Source organism: Anolis carolinensis, chromosome 5 (genome assembly GCF_035594765.1).
Source record: "Anolis carolinensis isolate JA03-04 chromosome 5, rAnoCar3.1.pri, whole genome shotgun sequence".
Taxonomy (NCBI): domain Eukaryota; kingdom Metazoa; phylum Chordata; class Lepidosauria; order Squamata; family Dactyloidae; genus Anolis; species Anolis carolinensis.
This window is the reverse complement of record NC_085845.1, coordinates 21,610,254-21,624,239: the sequence shown is the minus strand read 5'-3', so window position 1 is coordinate 21,624,239 and position 13,986 is coordinate 21,610,254. Positions and strand designations below refer to the sequence as shown.

Sequence of the window (13,986 nt, the reverse complement as noted above, 5' to 3'; positions counted from 1 at the left end):
TCATGATTTTTTAAAATGCACAAATGCATTCCAATAGTTTTTAGAACAACTGCCTTGTGCTATAAGCCTGTACATAGGAGGAAGTCCCACGGAACCCATTGGGTGTTAGTTCTGAGTAGATATGCACATGGTTGTGTTGTTAATATAAATGGAAGAGCACATTGCAGAAAAAGTCTCTAAAATATCTTACAATAAGCCAGTAAAGCCGTCAAAGTTGTAATTTGTTTTCCATGGCACTGTGCAGTGTATGCCTATGTATATGCATGTTCCCATATACATGTGCATGTATACAGACAATTAGAGATGGGATTAATAGGTAAAAAGAAAAGAGTAGGAAGAAGAAAGCCAGTAAAACCCTTAAAATAAAGTATCTATGTAAACCCTAAAACCAAGCAAATCAAATTGAAGGAAGGAGAAAAATATTTTAAAATTAGGAATACTCTTCTGCAGCTTTAATCCTTCTGAGAAGAAAATAGAGATGAAAAAAAGACTATAGACTATTTCAAGGGGGAAAATATCTGCAGCTTTTGCTGCAGCAGCTAGGCTTGCTCAAATAATTCGATTTCCCCGTTACCCGTTATTAATTCGTTATTTTCGTTTGTTTTGAAGCAATATAGAACCTTGGTTGTCCACACGTCTGGATATCGCGGTTTCGAATCGCGAGAGGCCGTTTTTTCTTATTTCTTGGTTTTTTTTCGTTAGGAAAAAAAAGCTTTTGCAAATCACCCAAACTCCTTTCCTTTTGCCCCTCAGCAAAAGGGGCGTCACGGGCTCAGCCAATGGGAGGGGGCGAGGGGGAAGGAGGCCGAGGAGGAGGAGGAGGAGGAAGACGGAGGGGGGAAATGGCCGCCGCCGCCGCCTCGCCTCAGCTCAGGCCTGGAGAGACAGAGAGGGGCCCGGCGGTGAGGAGGAAGAGGCCCGGGATGCGAGGGGGTGTGGGCCAGGCCCGTCCTCAGCTGCTCCCGGGGAGGGAGGGAGGGAGGACTACGACTCCCAGGGGCCCAGATTCTCACCCTCCCTCCCCCCAATACAGGTCTCCAGTCCATACCACGCTACATGAACTTGAATGGATACTGTGGTTGTGTTGTCGAAAGCTTTCATGGCCGGGATCACACTGTTGTGGTATGTATTCCGGGCTCTATGGCCATGTTCCAGAAGCATTCTCTCCTGACGTTTCACCCACATCTGTGGCAGACATAGAGGTTTTGACGTCTGTGCGAAGCTAGGCAAGTGGGGTTTATATATCTGTGGAAGGTCCAGGGTGGGAGAAAGAACTCTTGTCTGTGGGAGGCAAGTGTGAATGTTGCAATTGGTCACCTTGATTAGCATTGAATAGCCTTGCAGCTTCAAAGCCTGGCTGCTTCCTACCTGGGGGAATCCTTTGTTGGGAGGTATTAGCTGGCCCTGATTGTTTCCTGTCTGGAATTCCCATTTTCTGGGTGTTTCTGGGAAGGTAATGGCACTCCATGTAGTCATGCCGGCCACATGACCTTGGAGGTGTCTATGGACAACACTGGCTCTTGGGCTTAGAAATGGAGATGAGCACCAACCCCCAGAGTCAGACATGACTCAACTTAACGTCAAGGGATACCTTTACCTTTACCTATACACACACACACACACACACACACACATAAGCAGGGACTATATATATATATATATATATATATATATACACACAATATATATCACACACACACCAATTTAACAAAGTTTCAGCCACAAAAACAAAGTTACTGAAGTAGAACAATGACTTTCACAGTAAAGACAACCCAATTTAACAGGAAATAAGACTTTCAAACCAGGAACAGATTTCTGCAATTATTAAAAAATGGTTTATTATAAAAGCTATGAAAATTCTCCAAAAATCAGAGGATAAGGGAAACGTTCCAAATTTTGGTGAGCTATCAGTGTTAAATGTGTTCTACCACTGTACCAAGTTTGAAGAAGATCACTCAAAAAATGAGGGTGGGAGAGTCCTGTAAAGTCCTCTCCCTCTGTGCTGTTTTTGGGAATTGCGTATGCGCGTCCGCCATTAACGTATTAATTTTGAAAATAACGAATTTTCGTTAATTTCGAAATTTTTTGGGGGCCAAATTCGGAAATACCATCAGAAACGAAAAGCTGCCCCCCTCTAGTTTTGAAACGAGTTTAGAATCAAATTTTTCATGGATCGATCAAGCCTAGCAGCAGCTTTTGTACAGATCCAATGAAGAAGGAATATACCTCTCCATCCACTCCAAAATTCAGGCTTTTTCATGTTGATTTGAGCGCAACTCAGTTTGCTGCAGTTAAAGCAAGCAGGAGATGAGGGAGACAAACCAGGAGCAGTAAAGGCGAAATTGAGATATTTAAAAACCAGTCAAGAAACTAGGAAGGAAAACTGTGTTCCTGTCTGAACTAGGATAGTGTTATGAATAAGGCGGAGTGATCACACATTTAACCTTCTGATAAATCCCTGTTCTGAGCAATGGAAAAAAATGTTCCTTGTTTAGCGAAGGAATACAGAGGATTCACCTTTGCTTAACAATAGCAAAGAATGAATGAGTTATACTATAGAGTTATTTGAATTTCCTTTATTAAATTACTTTAATAGCTAATTCAGTTTTAAGTTGAGAGTTTTAATCTGCATTTTATCAGTGCATTTTGACTTAAATTTTAACTGTGTATCATGTTGTATGTCTGTAATAGTGTTTTATCTCTTCTTTTAATGATGTTACCTGCAGGGAGAGGTGGGTAATAAAATTATTATTATTATTATTATTATTATTATTATTATTATTATTATTATTATTTTATAATTATTAGTTACAGTCCCATTTCTCCTCCCACAATTATAATTGCAGGTTTTTCAAATGATCTCTCTACTTTCACATTTCTAAAAAGCAATTGGAATGGTTATGTTTAGCTACTTCAAAAAGAAAAATGCTACAACCTTCTGGCCCATACAAAAAAAAAATAGTACAAAAATATCTAGCTGTCTGTAAGGGAGCAGCCAAATTGTGTGGTAGCTCTCCACTGTATTACTTTAACCTACTTTCTCTCTTGCATATAATGCAAATTCCAATCTCAGAAATAGAATCATTTTCAGGAGCAAAGACTGAGGGCCCTGCCAGATAGGCCGATATCTTACGACCTGTATTGATTTACGTGAAGTGTCCAAATGACAACTCAGGTAAAACCAATTAATCTGGAGAAAACTGGGATATCTAAGTTTTCTCTGGATCAATTTGACACCTCAAAGTAATGTCTGGATCTTTGAAGTTGAGGGCCTTGTGCAGTCCTGGGGGGTCAATCCTCACAGCAATCCCAGTTCTTTGGGCTCAAAGAGCCTGAAGGAGCTTGATGGCACCCACCTCCTCCCCTCCCACCCCCCATTTTCCCTTTTCAAAACTTACCTAAAAGGCTGCCAGCAGAGCAGATGCCTCCAGAGAGCTCTTCTGATAAGCAGAAATGATGTGTCAGGAGGCTCCTCAGGTAAGTTTTTATGGGGGAAATGGGGGTGAGGTAGCTGGTTGACTCGAGGCAAAGTTCTGGGTTATGAAAAGATGTGGGAACTAAATTCCATTGGGAACTGGGATATTATATCCCAATTCCTCCTGGGATTTAGTTAAGTGTAGAAGGGCCCTGAGAACCTAATATGAGATAAACCATTTTCAGATTTAAAAATACCTGACATATCCCTATTTTTCATTCTAGATATGTGAACAAAGTGTTTGTGTGTGTGTGTTTGTGTGCTTCCAAGTTGCCTACCAACTTATGGTGACCCCATGAATTTTATAGGATTTTATAGAAAGGAAAGCAACACAACTTTTCAGAAAGGCTACAGGTAAAGACTGATCTGCAGAATTTGGGCAATCTTTTAAAGAATAATGAAATGTGTATCTCCTCACTGCTGCTTTTGAACACAAATTAATGCCTGAGGCTAACTTTGAAAACATTGGCACTTGCACTGAAAAATTAGATATTTTACCCAAACATTTTGTATATTTACTGTTGGTCTTCAGAGGAATGACACACAGGTCAGCAAGTGTCAATAACATTTTAATTGCTAAAGGATTTTTTTCAAAGCCACCCGGGAATGGGTAAAACAGGAGACTGTCTATTCTTCTCTGTTTCTTTTCATGAAGCCTATTCTTGGCCGTACACATGATCGTTACTATGCATAAAGATAGGGTCTTAACAATGCCGATCTGACATCTAAGCATTTCACCTGCCATACAGGACAGCCCGCTTGTTCTTTTAAACTTACTTCTTGGGCCAAATGCAAAGGAACCACTGTACAACTCACTCCTTATCTCCTGTACTTGAGCCAGCAAAGTTAGTGGCTGGATGTGTCAGATATCACCTTGGGATTTAAACAAGAGCCACTTTACAGTTAATTCTATTTCATGCCTGCATTGCACTGCCCTTGATTTAAAGACAGCCATCTACCAAGTCAGTCTGTGCCAATAACTGATATAAAATTCCTCTGCATTTGGAGAAACATTAATTTCTATCTCCATAATTTCTTCATGCATATATACCCTGTTCTACTTCCCAAAAGCTGTGCCAGAGAGCCATAGTGGGGGAAAGTACCATATTTTCTTTTTTTATTCCACTGACTTTTTTAACCTAAATGTTTTTTTTAAGTGGAATTGTAATGTTATCATTACGTAGTGTGAACGGGACCCATATTTTACATATCTTCTGAAACAATTCCTTTATCTCTGGGCAGTTTGATCCTCTAGCTCAGGCATGGGCAAACATTGGCCCTCCATCTGTTTTGGGTTCCAACTTCCACTATTCCTAACAGCCGAAGTTTGCCCATGCCTACTCTAGCTGCATATGAACTCCCAAGGCTATTTTTATGGACTGTAGGTTAAAGCTACCATCTTATTCTCAATTACTATAGTTCTTGTTTTTGAGTAGATCTACGAAGGATTGTGCTGCTAATTATTTTAAGCTCATGCTAGAGGATTTTTAAGATCATCAGAACCTAGCTCCTCATATTATAGAACACAATCCATTATGAATTCTTCTGTGTAAAATTCTATTTGATCCTGTTTTTATCAGGGCTAGAAGTTGTGGGTGAGTTAGATATATTTAATGCACATTTTAAATTATAACCTTTTTTGGTGATATTAATGTCACTTGTGGAAGAAAAACCAGGAGCCCTCCCCTGGGTGATTTCTTTGGGGGAGGCTAACTCAATTGTTTTGATGTAAAGGTTCTGTCTAGTTCTTTTAAATATTCTTTTGATGTTGTATTGCTCCACTTGTAATAGACTGTTATTGCCCTAGATTGAATTTGCAGAGTGAAGGTAAATCTTTTGTGATGTGATTTTGCTGCCCTAAACTCAATATTGTTCAGAGGGTCCTTTATAACTCTCTGGTTCCACTGCAACAAACAGGACAAATTTTCATTTTTACCCTTTTAGAGTTTTTTCTTTATTATTATTTCTTGTTTTGGAACTGAAACTGAGGATGTTTATATGCACATTCCATGAGCTGGGAACACATCCAGCACAGGTAGGGCCATTGGTAATTGTCCTCTGAATGCTGTTTGTGTTTTAAAAATTAATGTAATATGAGATTTATTGAGTTCAAGAAGGCATTGGACAATATTGCTGTTTACACTGGAGCATTGCAAAGAAAGCAAAGTTTCTTTCTTAGTTTGAGTTATTCAACTACTATTTCAGTAACACAGCTATAAAGGATAGACAACTAGGAGCCTTGAGGCCCCAATTAGCTCCAACATATCTGTTTGTTTTGCGACCCTTAGGGCACTTCTGGACAGTGTCAAAATTCGGGTTAAATAAGTGGATTTAAAAATCTTGGGACCTGACAGCAGGTCCAGACACAGAAATGGTCTCCCGCCATCCTGACACCTTCCTTTTACAAGTTGTTTACATAGATGGAGGACATCCAGTGGAAGTTTTTTTTATTCTCTCTGAGATATATTGGATCGTATATGCACTCAAGTGGATATCTGAATGTACACACAAGCAGATTGCTCATTCTCTTTCCTCACTCAACTGTAAATTCAAGCTCTGTTTAATATCATAAAGACCAGAAAAAAAATGGTTGCAGAGAATTCTAACTGTAATTGCTTTCCATTTGTGCTTCTGTTTAGGCACCCATATGTCCGTGCCTCCTGATCAGTTTTTCAGCTGTTAACCTAATTCAGCTCGCACTTTTGCAGAACATCATGTAGTCACTCCCCCTTTTAGCCCAGTTTTTAGTGAATGTGTAGAAGGGCCCACAGTCTCTTGTGATCCCTGGACTACTTTTTTCTCAATAAAGGAAATGTGTAAGTAGATTTCAGTCCTCTGCCCACACTGATTTAAAATAATTTTAAAAAATCTTTTAAAAACCTGATGTAGACTTCCAGCCACTTCCTTTTGGCAGCCCTGTGTGACCCCTGAAGCTACTGTAGTTGGTCATCCCCATGGAGGACATACCATGAAATCCATTGTCCAGTTTTCAGTGAATGACTGCCCTTAGTCTGCAAGATTTGAGTCAGATTATTGATGCCAAGGCGACTTGTAGGTCTTTCATGCATGGTGTCTCCATGAGTCAAAGTCAACTTGATGGCAGCTGATAACCACAAATTCTGTTATCCTGATGCTTCTTGAAGGAAATGTATTTGGTTGGTTTCTGACTTTTGGCACGGGCCCCCACTGGGACTTGAATAATGACTTTCATTGATCCCTAACTTCCATTAATCTAGTCTGCACTGAACCTATCAAGCAGAGACGTCTCATGGACTTTCATCTGAGGATTGTGGTGTTTTGTTTTCTGAGATAGGACACTGCCTTATGCCTCATGGAATCATCCGTCTCATTACTTCTGCCACTAACTGACAGTAGCTTTTTCCAAATTTGAGGCAGGAGTTTGTCTGGCCTTATTGGGAGATGTCAGTAATTAAACTGTGGACCTTCTACATGCATAGGAGTACAGGAGATTGCCTTATACTTCATCAGATCCCTTTAGCCTGAAATTTGCTGTGACTTTCCAGAATTTCAGGGAAGATCTTTTCCTAGCCTTACCTGGATGTCCACAGTATTCTATTCTATTCAGGTATTAATCAGACTCATCTCTGCTTGACATCTGAAATCAGATGAAATCAAGCATGTCTGAGGTGATATGTGTTCACAGGGAAAGTACAATCCCAAATTCTGGATTTATTCTGATATATTCAGACAGACCAATGCCCAATAAAAGTATCAGAGTATCTCTGAGAGACTACTGTTGTGAGTTAGGCTGCTGGTGATAAAGTATCTGCATTGTTCTGGATGACACGCTGCTTAACTAACAAGCAGCTCAGATGAATGCTGTTTGTTCTTCTCTAATGATGCTGCTTCTGCAAATATTTTAAGATTTCATAAGGTTTGTACTTTAGGAAAAGAAGTGGAAAAGAAGTTTTCTTAAATAAATTGTATTCTCCTCTGTAAAGTATAGAAAAAGCAGGATGCAATTTGTGTTATGCTAACTACTGAAATTATTAAATATGTCATCACATCAGCTGCTTGTACTCCAACCCAATAGAAAACAATTCACAGGCCCCTGGATTTGATTTAAAAACAAAAAAACAAACAAATAAACAAACAAAAAAGACATCAAAATATACAAGCTTTGTTAAAGCAGAGACATGAGGCAAAACGTGCAGGCAATATTCTGCCTATTATTATTTTTATCCATCTAATTTGCTACTGCAGTATTTCATAGTGTTTAGCCAATGAGTTCAGTCATGGCACTGACACAGTCTTGTGCATAAGGAATTTCTGAGTTCACTTTAAAGCTACTCTTTTGGTCTTACTGTGCCCTGTTAAAGAAACAGCAGACTAAAAAAATCTTTGAGTTTAATAAATTGTGGTTGGATAGTCATATGTCTCCCCATTTCCTCCAAATGATGGCTGTAAAGAGAGGGATCATTTTCTTTCTAACTTGTATTTTATTGAAATTAGTCCCCCCCCCCCCCATTTCCACATTTTTCAAAAACAATTCATAGACAAAGCAACATGGACTCCATTATATGATGCAAGAGGGCTTCCACTCTTGTCTCTGCTATCTCTGCGAACTGTCTCTGAAATTTAGGGAAAGGGGGCTGCGGGTGGACTGGAGCCAGTTAGAAAGTTTTGAGCTCCCAATATGTGTGAAAATGGAGGGAAGTGAGGGGGAACACGTGGGATGGGATATGACATGAAGTAATTGGCAGTCTCTTATCGAGCATCGAACATCGAGATTTATCTCCCAAAATCCTACTTCATGACCCTGACATGATAATTCTTTTAAATGTATTTAATCATTAGGAATCCAACAATTTCAAGATATCACCACTTTGTTTTTCCTGCCATTTTCCCTTCATAGTAATCTTGGGTTTTGAAATTGCATTACTGCTAGCCTTTTTACCCCCCCCCCCTTTTAACTAACTACAGCAAGTTCTAGTGCCAAGTAGGTTTCGGATTTCCACATTTGGGAGGGAAAGGAAACACCATAGAAGGAAATGGTGTCTGTCTTAAGAATGATGTCTTCTATCTCCTTGAGAGTAAGGAGATTGGGAGGGAAAGAAAAAGAGCTCAGAGAAGTGCTGTCTGCCTTAAGAACAATGCCTTCTGTCTCCTTGAGAGTAACGGTGTCTTCTGTCTCCTCCATAGATGGTTGCGCTAGAGGCTGGAGGAGGCAATCCTGTGTGGTGTGGGTAAGTGCATTCTCAGTCTTCTTTAAAGATGGAATCCCATGCTAAGAAGACAATTCAACGTGCAAAGAAGACGATTTCCCTCTGTTTACCGCTTCTCTGTCTGATGAAGTTTTAGGACTTGAAAAGGTGGCTTTGAAGAAATTAGACAAAATCTTGAAGAGTAAACATATACCACTGAAATGCTCAGGTTAAGATAGTCTGTGTCCTGGTATTTCTTATTTTAATGTGTTGTTGTGAAAGTTGAGATAGGGTGCTGGAGAATCATTCTGCAAATTTCATGGACTCCTAAAAAGACTCTTAAATGGGCCCTAGAACAAATCAGGACAGAATTCTCCCCTAGACATGAAGATGACTAAACTGAGGCTGTCGTACCTTTGCCATGTGGGGAAATTACTAGAAAATATTATAATATTTTATAAACTAGAAAGCAGTAGGAAAAGAGAATGTTTTCAGTATCTACTTAAAATTTATGTAAATCATCTGTGATCACTAATTTTGTTTTCTTAGTGTCCAGTTGTAAACCTGCCATTGCACTTTGCACCAGCATGACTTGACTTTTTACTTGAGGATACAGTGGGAAGAAAGAATGAAATTATTGGTCTTAGTGTGTGTTTCTGTTTGTATGTCCCATTTGAGTTTATTTCTTATGTGCACATACTTCATTCCAGGTTAGAATATCAGTCGAACTGCTTTGGCAAATCAATACTAATTAGCTTGAAACACATCAGCTTGAAACACATTTACTGGGCCAGAGCTGTATAGTGCGATAGGCTACTGGATTCAAAAAGTCATTGTATGGTTGAGGTCTACTAAACTTCCCTGAGTCCGCCTTTCAAAAATATAAAAACTGAACAAGAAAGAGAAATCTTGATCAGAATTCAAAGTCATCTCATTTCTGGACAGTACAGTTGATGGCCTACTACTCTCCCCAGTTGTTTCAAATACATTTAACATGCTAATGCTTTTATTTCCGTGATCCCTAACTTGCCCTCTTATTCCACATGGTGAGTGTGCATTTTGATTGTGGACCTCTTCATACGACCCTTTTGGGCCATGCCATTGCAACGTGAAAGGGAAGATGTGCGGGGTGGCTCATGGTGCCCCGTATGCTCTCTCACCTTCCTCCATCGCATGGTGGGGACAGGGCAGGGAGCGTTGGCACCATGTTCCCTTTCAGATGGAAGAAAGGGCAGCAATGTGTATTGCCCCACCACGTTTTCTGCCATCATATGGCAAAAAGGGGAGGGAAATGCTGGTAGCGCCATGTGATAGCACATGGCAGACCCTGTTCTTGCCATGAATAAAAGTGGCAAAACAGGGCAAAAATGTCCTGTGTGAAGAGGTCCTATGTAAATTAAAGGTTTTTTTCACAAGACAGAATTTTGTCCGAAATAACATGATCTGCTTTCTGTCCCTTGATCTTTTATCAAGGCACTTTGGCTAAATTGATCCTTGAACTTGGCACAATGTGCAAAAAAAGGAGGAGAAAAAGAGGGAGACAGATGTAATTCAACTGTGTGTCTTCTATGTTGGGACCCTTTGAAACCGCATCAAAATCGTAATGGCTGTGAGAATTATCTTTATTTGTATGCACCCAGTCACATGCCCAATGTATGTAAGTATTGCTGTGAAAATGCCAGCTTAAAGTAAAATATTTTTAATAGTAAAAAAGAAAAGAAACAGAAAGAAAGATAGCTTTGTAATTCAGGTGAATTACAAGGCTTGTCCCAATTTGGTTTTGGATTTCTCTGAGTTTCACTTTCTCCCACACAAAATTGAAATGTACCGTAACCAGGAAATATCTAGAGGTAGTCTGAATGCCTCAGACCAATGGCACAGCTTACTTACTTACTTACTTACTTACTTAGCTGATCCCTTGTTGTCCAAGTATAATGACCTTCCAAGTGTAGTGTCTCAGCAGTGGATACATTGGTGACTGTGGAGTCCTATTCTTGACCTGCGTGTTCTCCCACAGTGAGGACATCGGTTTCCAGGTGGAAGGCGGTCCTCGTCAGGGTTGGCTTGACATGCCTTCCACTTGGCACGTTTCTCCCTTTCACCCTTCATTCATGCCTCTTCAAATTCCACAACACTGCTGGGCACAGCTGACCTCCAGCTAGAGCGCTCAAGGGTCAGGGCTTCCCAGTTCTCGGTGTCTATGCTGCAATTTTTAAGGTTAGCTTTAAGCCCATCTTTAAATCTCTTTTCCTGAGATTTATATAATAATGCTTTGGGAGATGGTGATCAAGCATTTGGACAACGTGGCCAGTCTAGCGGAGTTGATGGCATAGGAACATCACTTCAATGCTAGTGATCTTTGCTTCTTCCAGAATGCTGTGATGACTCATGGGCCTTGTAGTCCTGCTCATGACATTGTGATGCCTGATGAAGAAGAAAACTTGGGTTTTTTACCTTCCCAGTCAGAACTGGATTCTTCCCAGACAGATTCTTCCCAGCCAGATCTGGGAACCTTGCACCTGCAAGAGGATTATGTTCCAGAAGTATGTCAAACAAATACTGAGGCTACATCTCCAGTGTTTTCTCGCCATGAGTTTTGTAAACAACAGAGAGGCTTGGAAGCAGCCTCGCGCAGGAGTGCGAGAATAATTGCTAAGAATTTGCCAATTAAGCCTACTTTCCATGAGAATCTTTAAGGAGTCAAACATCTGGTCTCAGAGATTAGCTTTCGTTTCTGGTTCCCAGAGAACTGCTCTCGGCGGGAAAGTTAGACTCTATATAGGTGTTTTACCCGCGGAGTAACTTTGCGGAGTCAATTCGTCAGCCTCCGGAGCGAGTTGTGTCTGGACAGCGCGCTCCGTTTCTAGCCTCGTTCCTGCCAAGCCTTGCCTTGGTTCCAGCCTTCGCTCCTGTTTCCCAGCCTTTGTTTACCAACGGACCTTGCCTTGTTTTCCCAGGACTAAACCTTGCCTTGTTTCACGGATTTTACCAAGTTATTCCACGGACCTTGTTCTTGTTCCTCGTTACCTTGTTCCACGTTTCAAGCCTTGTTTCAAGTATCAAGTTATTTCCTAGCCTTGCTCAAGTTCTTGGACTAAAGGACCCTGTCATCTCCCCTCACTTTGCCTGGCAAAGTGAGTGTTTCGGTTATTGGATTACAACTTTGGACCTTAATATTTCATATTGGACATTGTTTCTTTGGACTAATTTTGACCTTCCCTGAAAGGTCTACTTCTGGACTAACTTTTACATTTGCTTTTACTAACTTTATATATTTCCTTAATAAAGATATTAGATAGAATCTGGCCTCTGCGTATGGTTATTGGTGCTCTGTAGCCTGGGTCGTGACAGTTGACTCCGCCACCCTAAGCACCAATTAACCTCGGCCAGAATGTCTACCGGAGTCGTACCTGGGCCGAGCGGCCAGCCGATTACCTACACCATCGACAAGGAAGAGGTGGACCGAATCCGTGATAAGCTCAATGCACAGGATGGAGAAATAAAGGGTTTGAAGGAACGCGGAATCCGTCTTCCGGCCATGGCGTTGCCAACCAAGTTTACTGGAGAAGCTTCTAAGGTTCATGTTTTCCGTCGCCAATGCCAAGCTTATCTAGAGGCCCGTGATGCCGAGTTTCCCCAGGAAGACATCAAGGTGGCGTGGATTTACAGTCTCCTAGACGGGCCAGCGGCTAACTGGGCGACGGCTCTGTTCGACCAAGCCTCCCCACATCTAAGGTCAGCGCAACATTTCTTGGACCACCTTAAGGCGACCTGGGGAATCGAGGACAATTTGGAGGCAGCCGGGCACAAACTCCGCCGCCTCTTCCAAGGAGACAGACCCATGTCTCAGTACATAGCCGAGTTCCGAGTGCTGGCCCACAACACCGGCTGGAACGATGTTGCCCTCAGAGGACAATTTCGGGAGGGTCTCAACATTGAAATGCTGGAGGAAATCTCCAAGGTGGATCCTCCCCAAACGCTGGAAGCACTCATCGATCAATGTTTACGGGCTGAAGTCATGATTGCCAACAGGAAGCAGTGGGTACGAGGCCAGAGCGGTAGAGCTGGGGCAAAACCCCCCGCTCCCGCCAGCGTTCAGCCGCGTCCAGTGTGGAGACCCCCACCACCATCCCCATACCCCAGAGGGAGCGAGGAGGTGCCGATGCAGTTGGGCAATGTGCGTCCCAGATTAGATGCCGCCGAGAAGGCCCGCCGCCAACGCCTAAATCTCTGTTGGTATTGCGGGAATGGGGGCCACTTCGCCAGAGAGTGCCCAGCCAAAGGGAAGCCCGCCGCCCGTCTTGCGGCGGCGTCCTCCACGGAGACGAAGACGTCTGAGGCGGCTGGCACACAGCCGGCGGGGGAAGCCAACGACCGGGCGTAGAGAGGCTCGCCAACCCGGTCAAGAAACCCATTCAAGAGCCGCCAACCGGGGTCCTATTCCTTCTAGTGGTCACCTTATGGTCAGCAAAAAAGGGACCCGTCATGATCCACGCCATGATAGACTCAGGAGCTACCAACAATTTCATTGATAGAGAGTATGCCGACTCTCTGGGATTACAATATCATGACTTCAAGAATGCCCGTGTGGTGCAAGCCATCAATGGCCGCCCTCTCAAGACGGGCCCCGTAAGCCAGTGGTCGGAACCCACCAGGATGTGGATAAGGGAACATATGGAAGAGATTTCCTTCTTTGTTACTGAGGTTCCCCATTTCCCTGTGATTTTGGGGATTCCATGGCTGACACTTCACGACCCAAGCATCTCCTGGTCCAACAGAGAACTGCAGTTTGCTTCAAAGTACTGCCAAAACCATTGCCTCGTAGCCAAGGTCTGCCATGCCACAGACACCGAGCCCATTATCACCTTGCCAAAGAAGTACTCCGAGTATTGGGATGTATTCAATGAAAAAGAAGCCGAAAAATTACCCCCACATAGACCTTATGACTGTGCCATTGACTTGGTGGAGGGGGCCCCGATCCCGCGAGGGCATCTCTACTCCCTGACTGAACCAGAGCAAGAAGCTCTCAGGGAATTCATAGAGACAAACCTTCGCAAGGGATTCATCAGACCCTCTCAATCCCCAGCCGCCTCCCCAGTGATGTTTGTGAAGAAGAAGTCAGGGGAATTACGCTTGGTGGTGGACTACAGAGCATTGAATAATATCACCAAGCGGAACAGCTATCCCCTGCCCTTAATCTCGGATCTACTAGACCGACTTCGAGGAGCCAAGGTTTACACCAAGCTGGATCTTCGGGGAGCTTACAACTTAGTTCGCATCAGAGAAGGGGACGAGTGGAAGACCGCCTTCCAGACTAAATTCGGATTATTCGAGTCCCGAGTTATG

General features: G+C 42.4%; 1 long non-coding RNA gene across 2 annotated transcripts in view; it reads left to right on the top strand.

Annotated features, from left to right (window-relative positions):
• Window positions 1-13,986, top strand: part of LOC134299393 (uncharacterized) — a 114,798-nt gene that overhangs the window by 60,694 nt on the left and 40,118 nt on the right. For both annotated transcript variants that reach the window (XR_010006593.1, XR_010006592.1), the window contains exon 3: window positions 8,639-8,682. This is a non-coding gene — a long non-coding RNA (uncharacterized LOC134299393). The remainder of the gene's footprint in view (window positions 1-8,638; window positions 8,683-13,986) is intronic.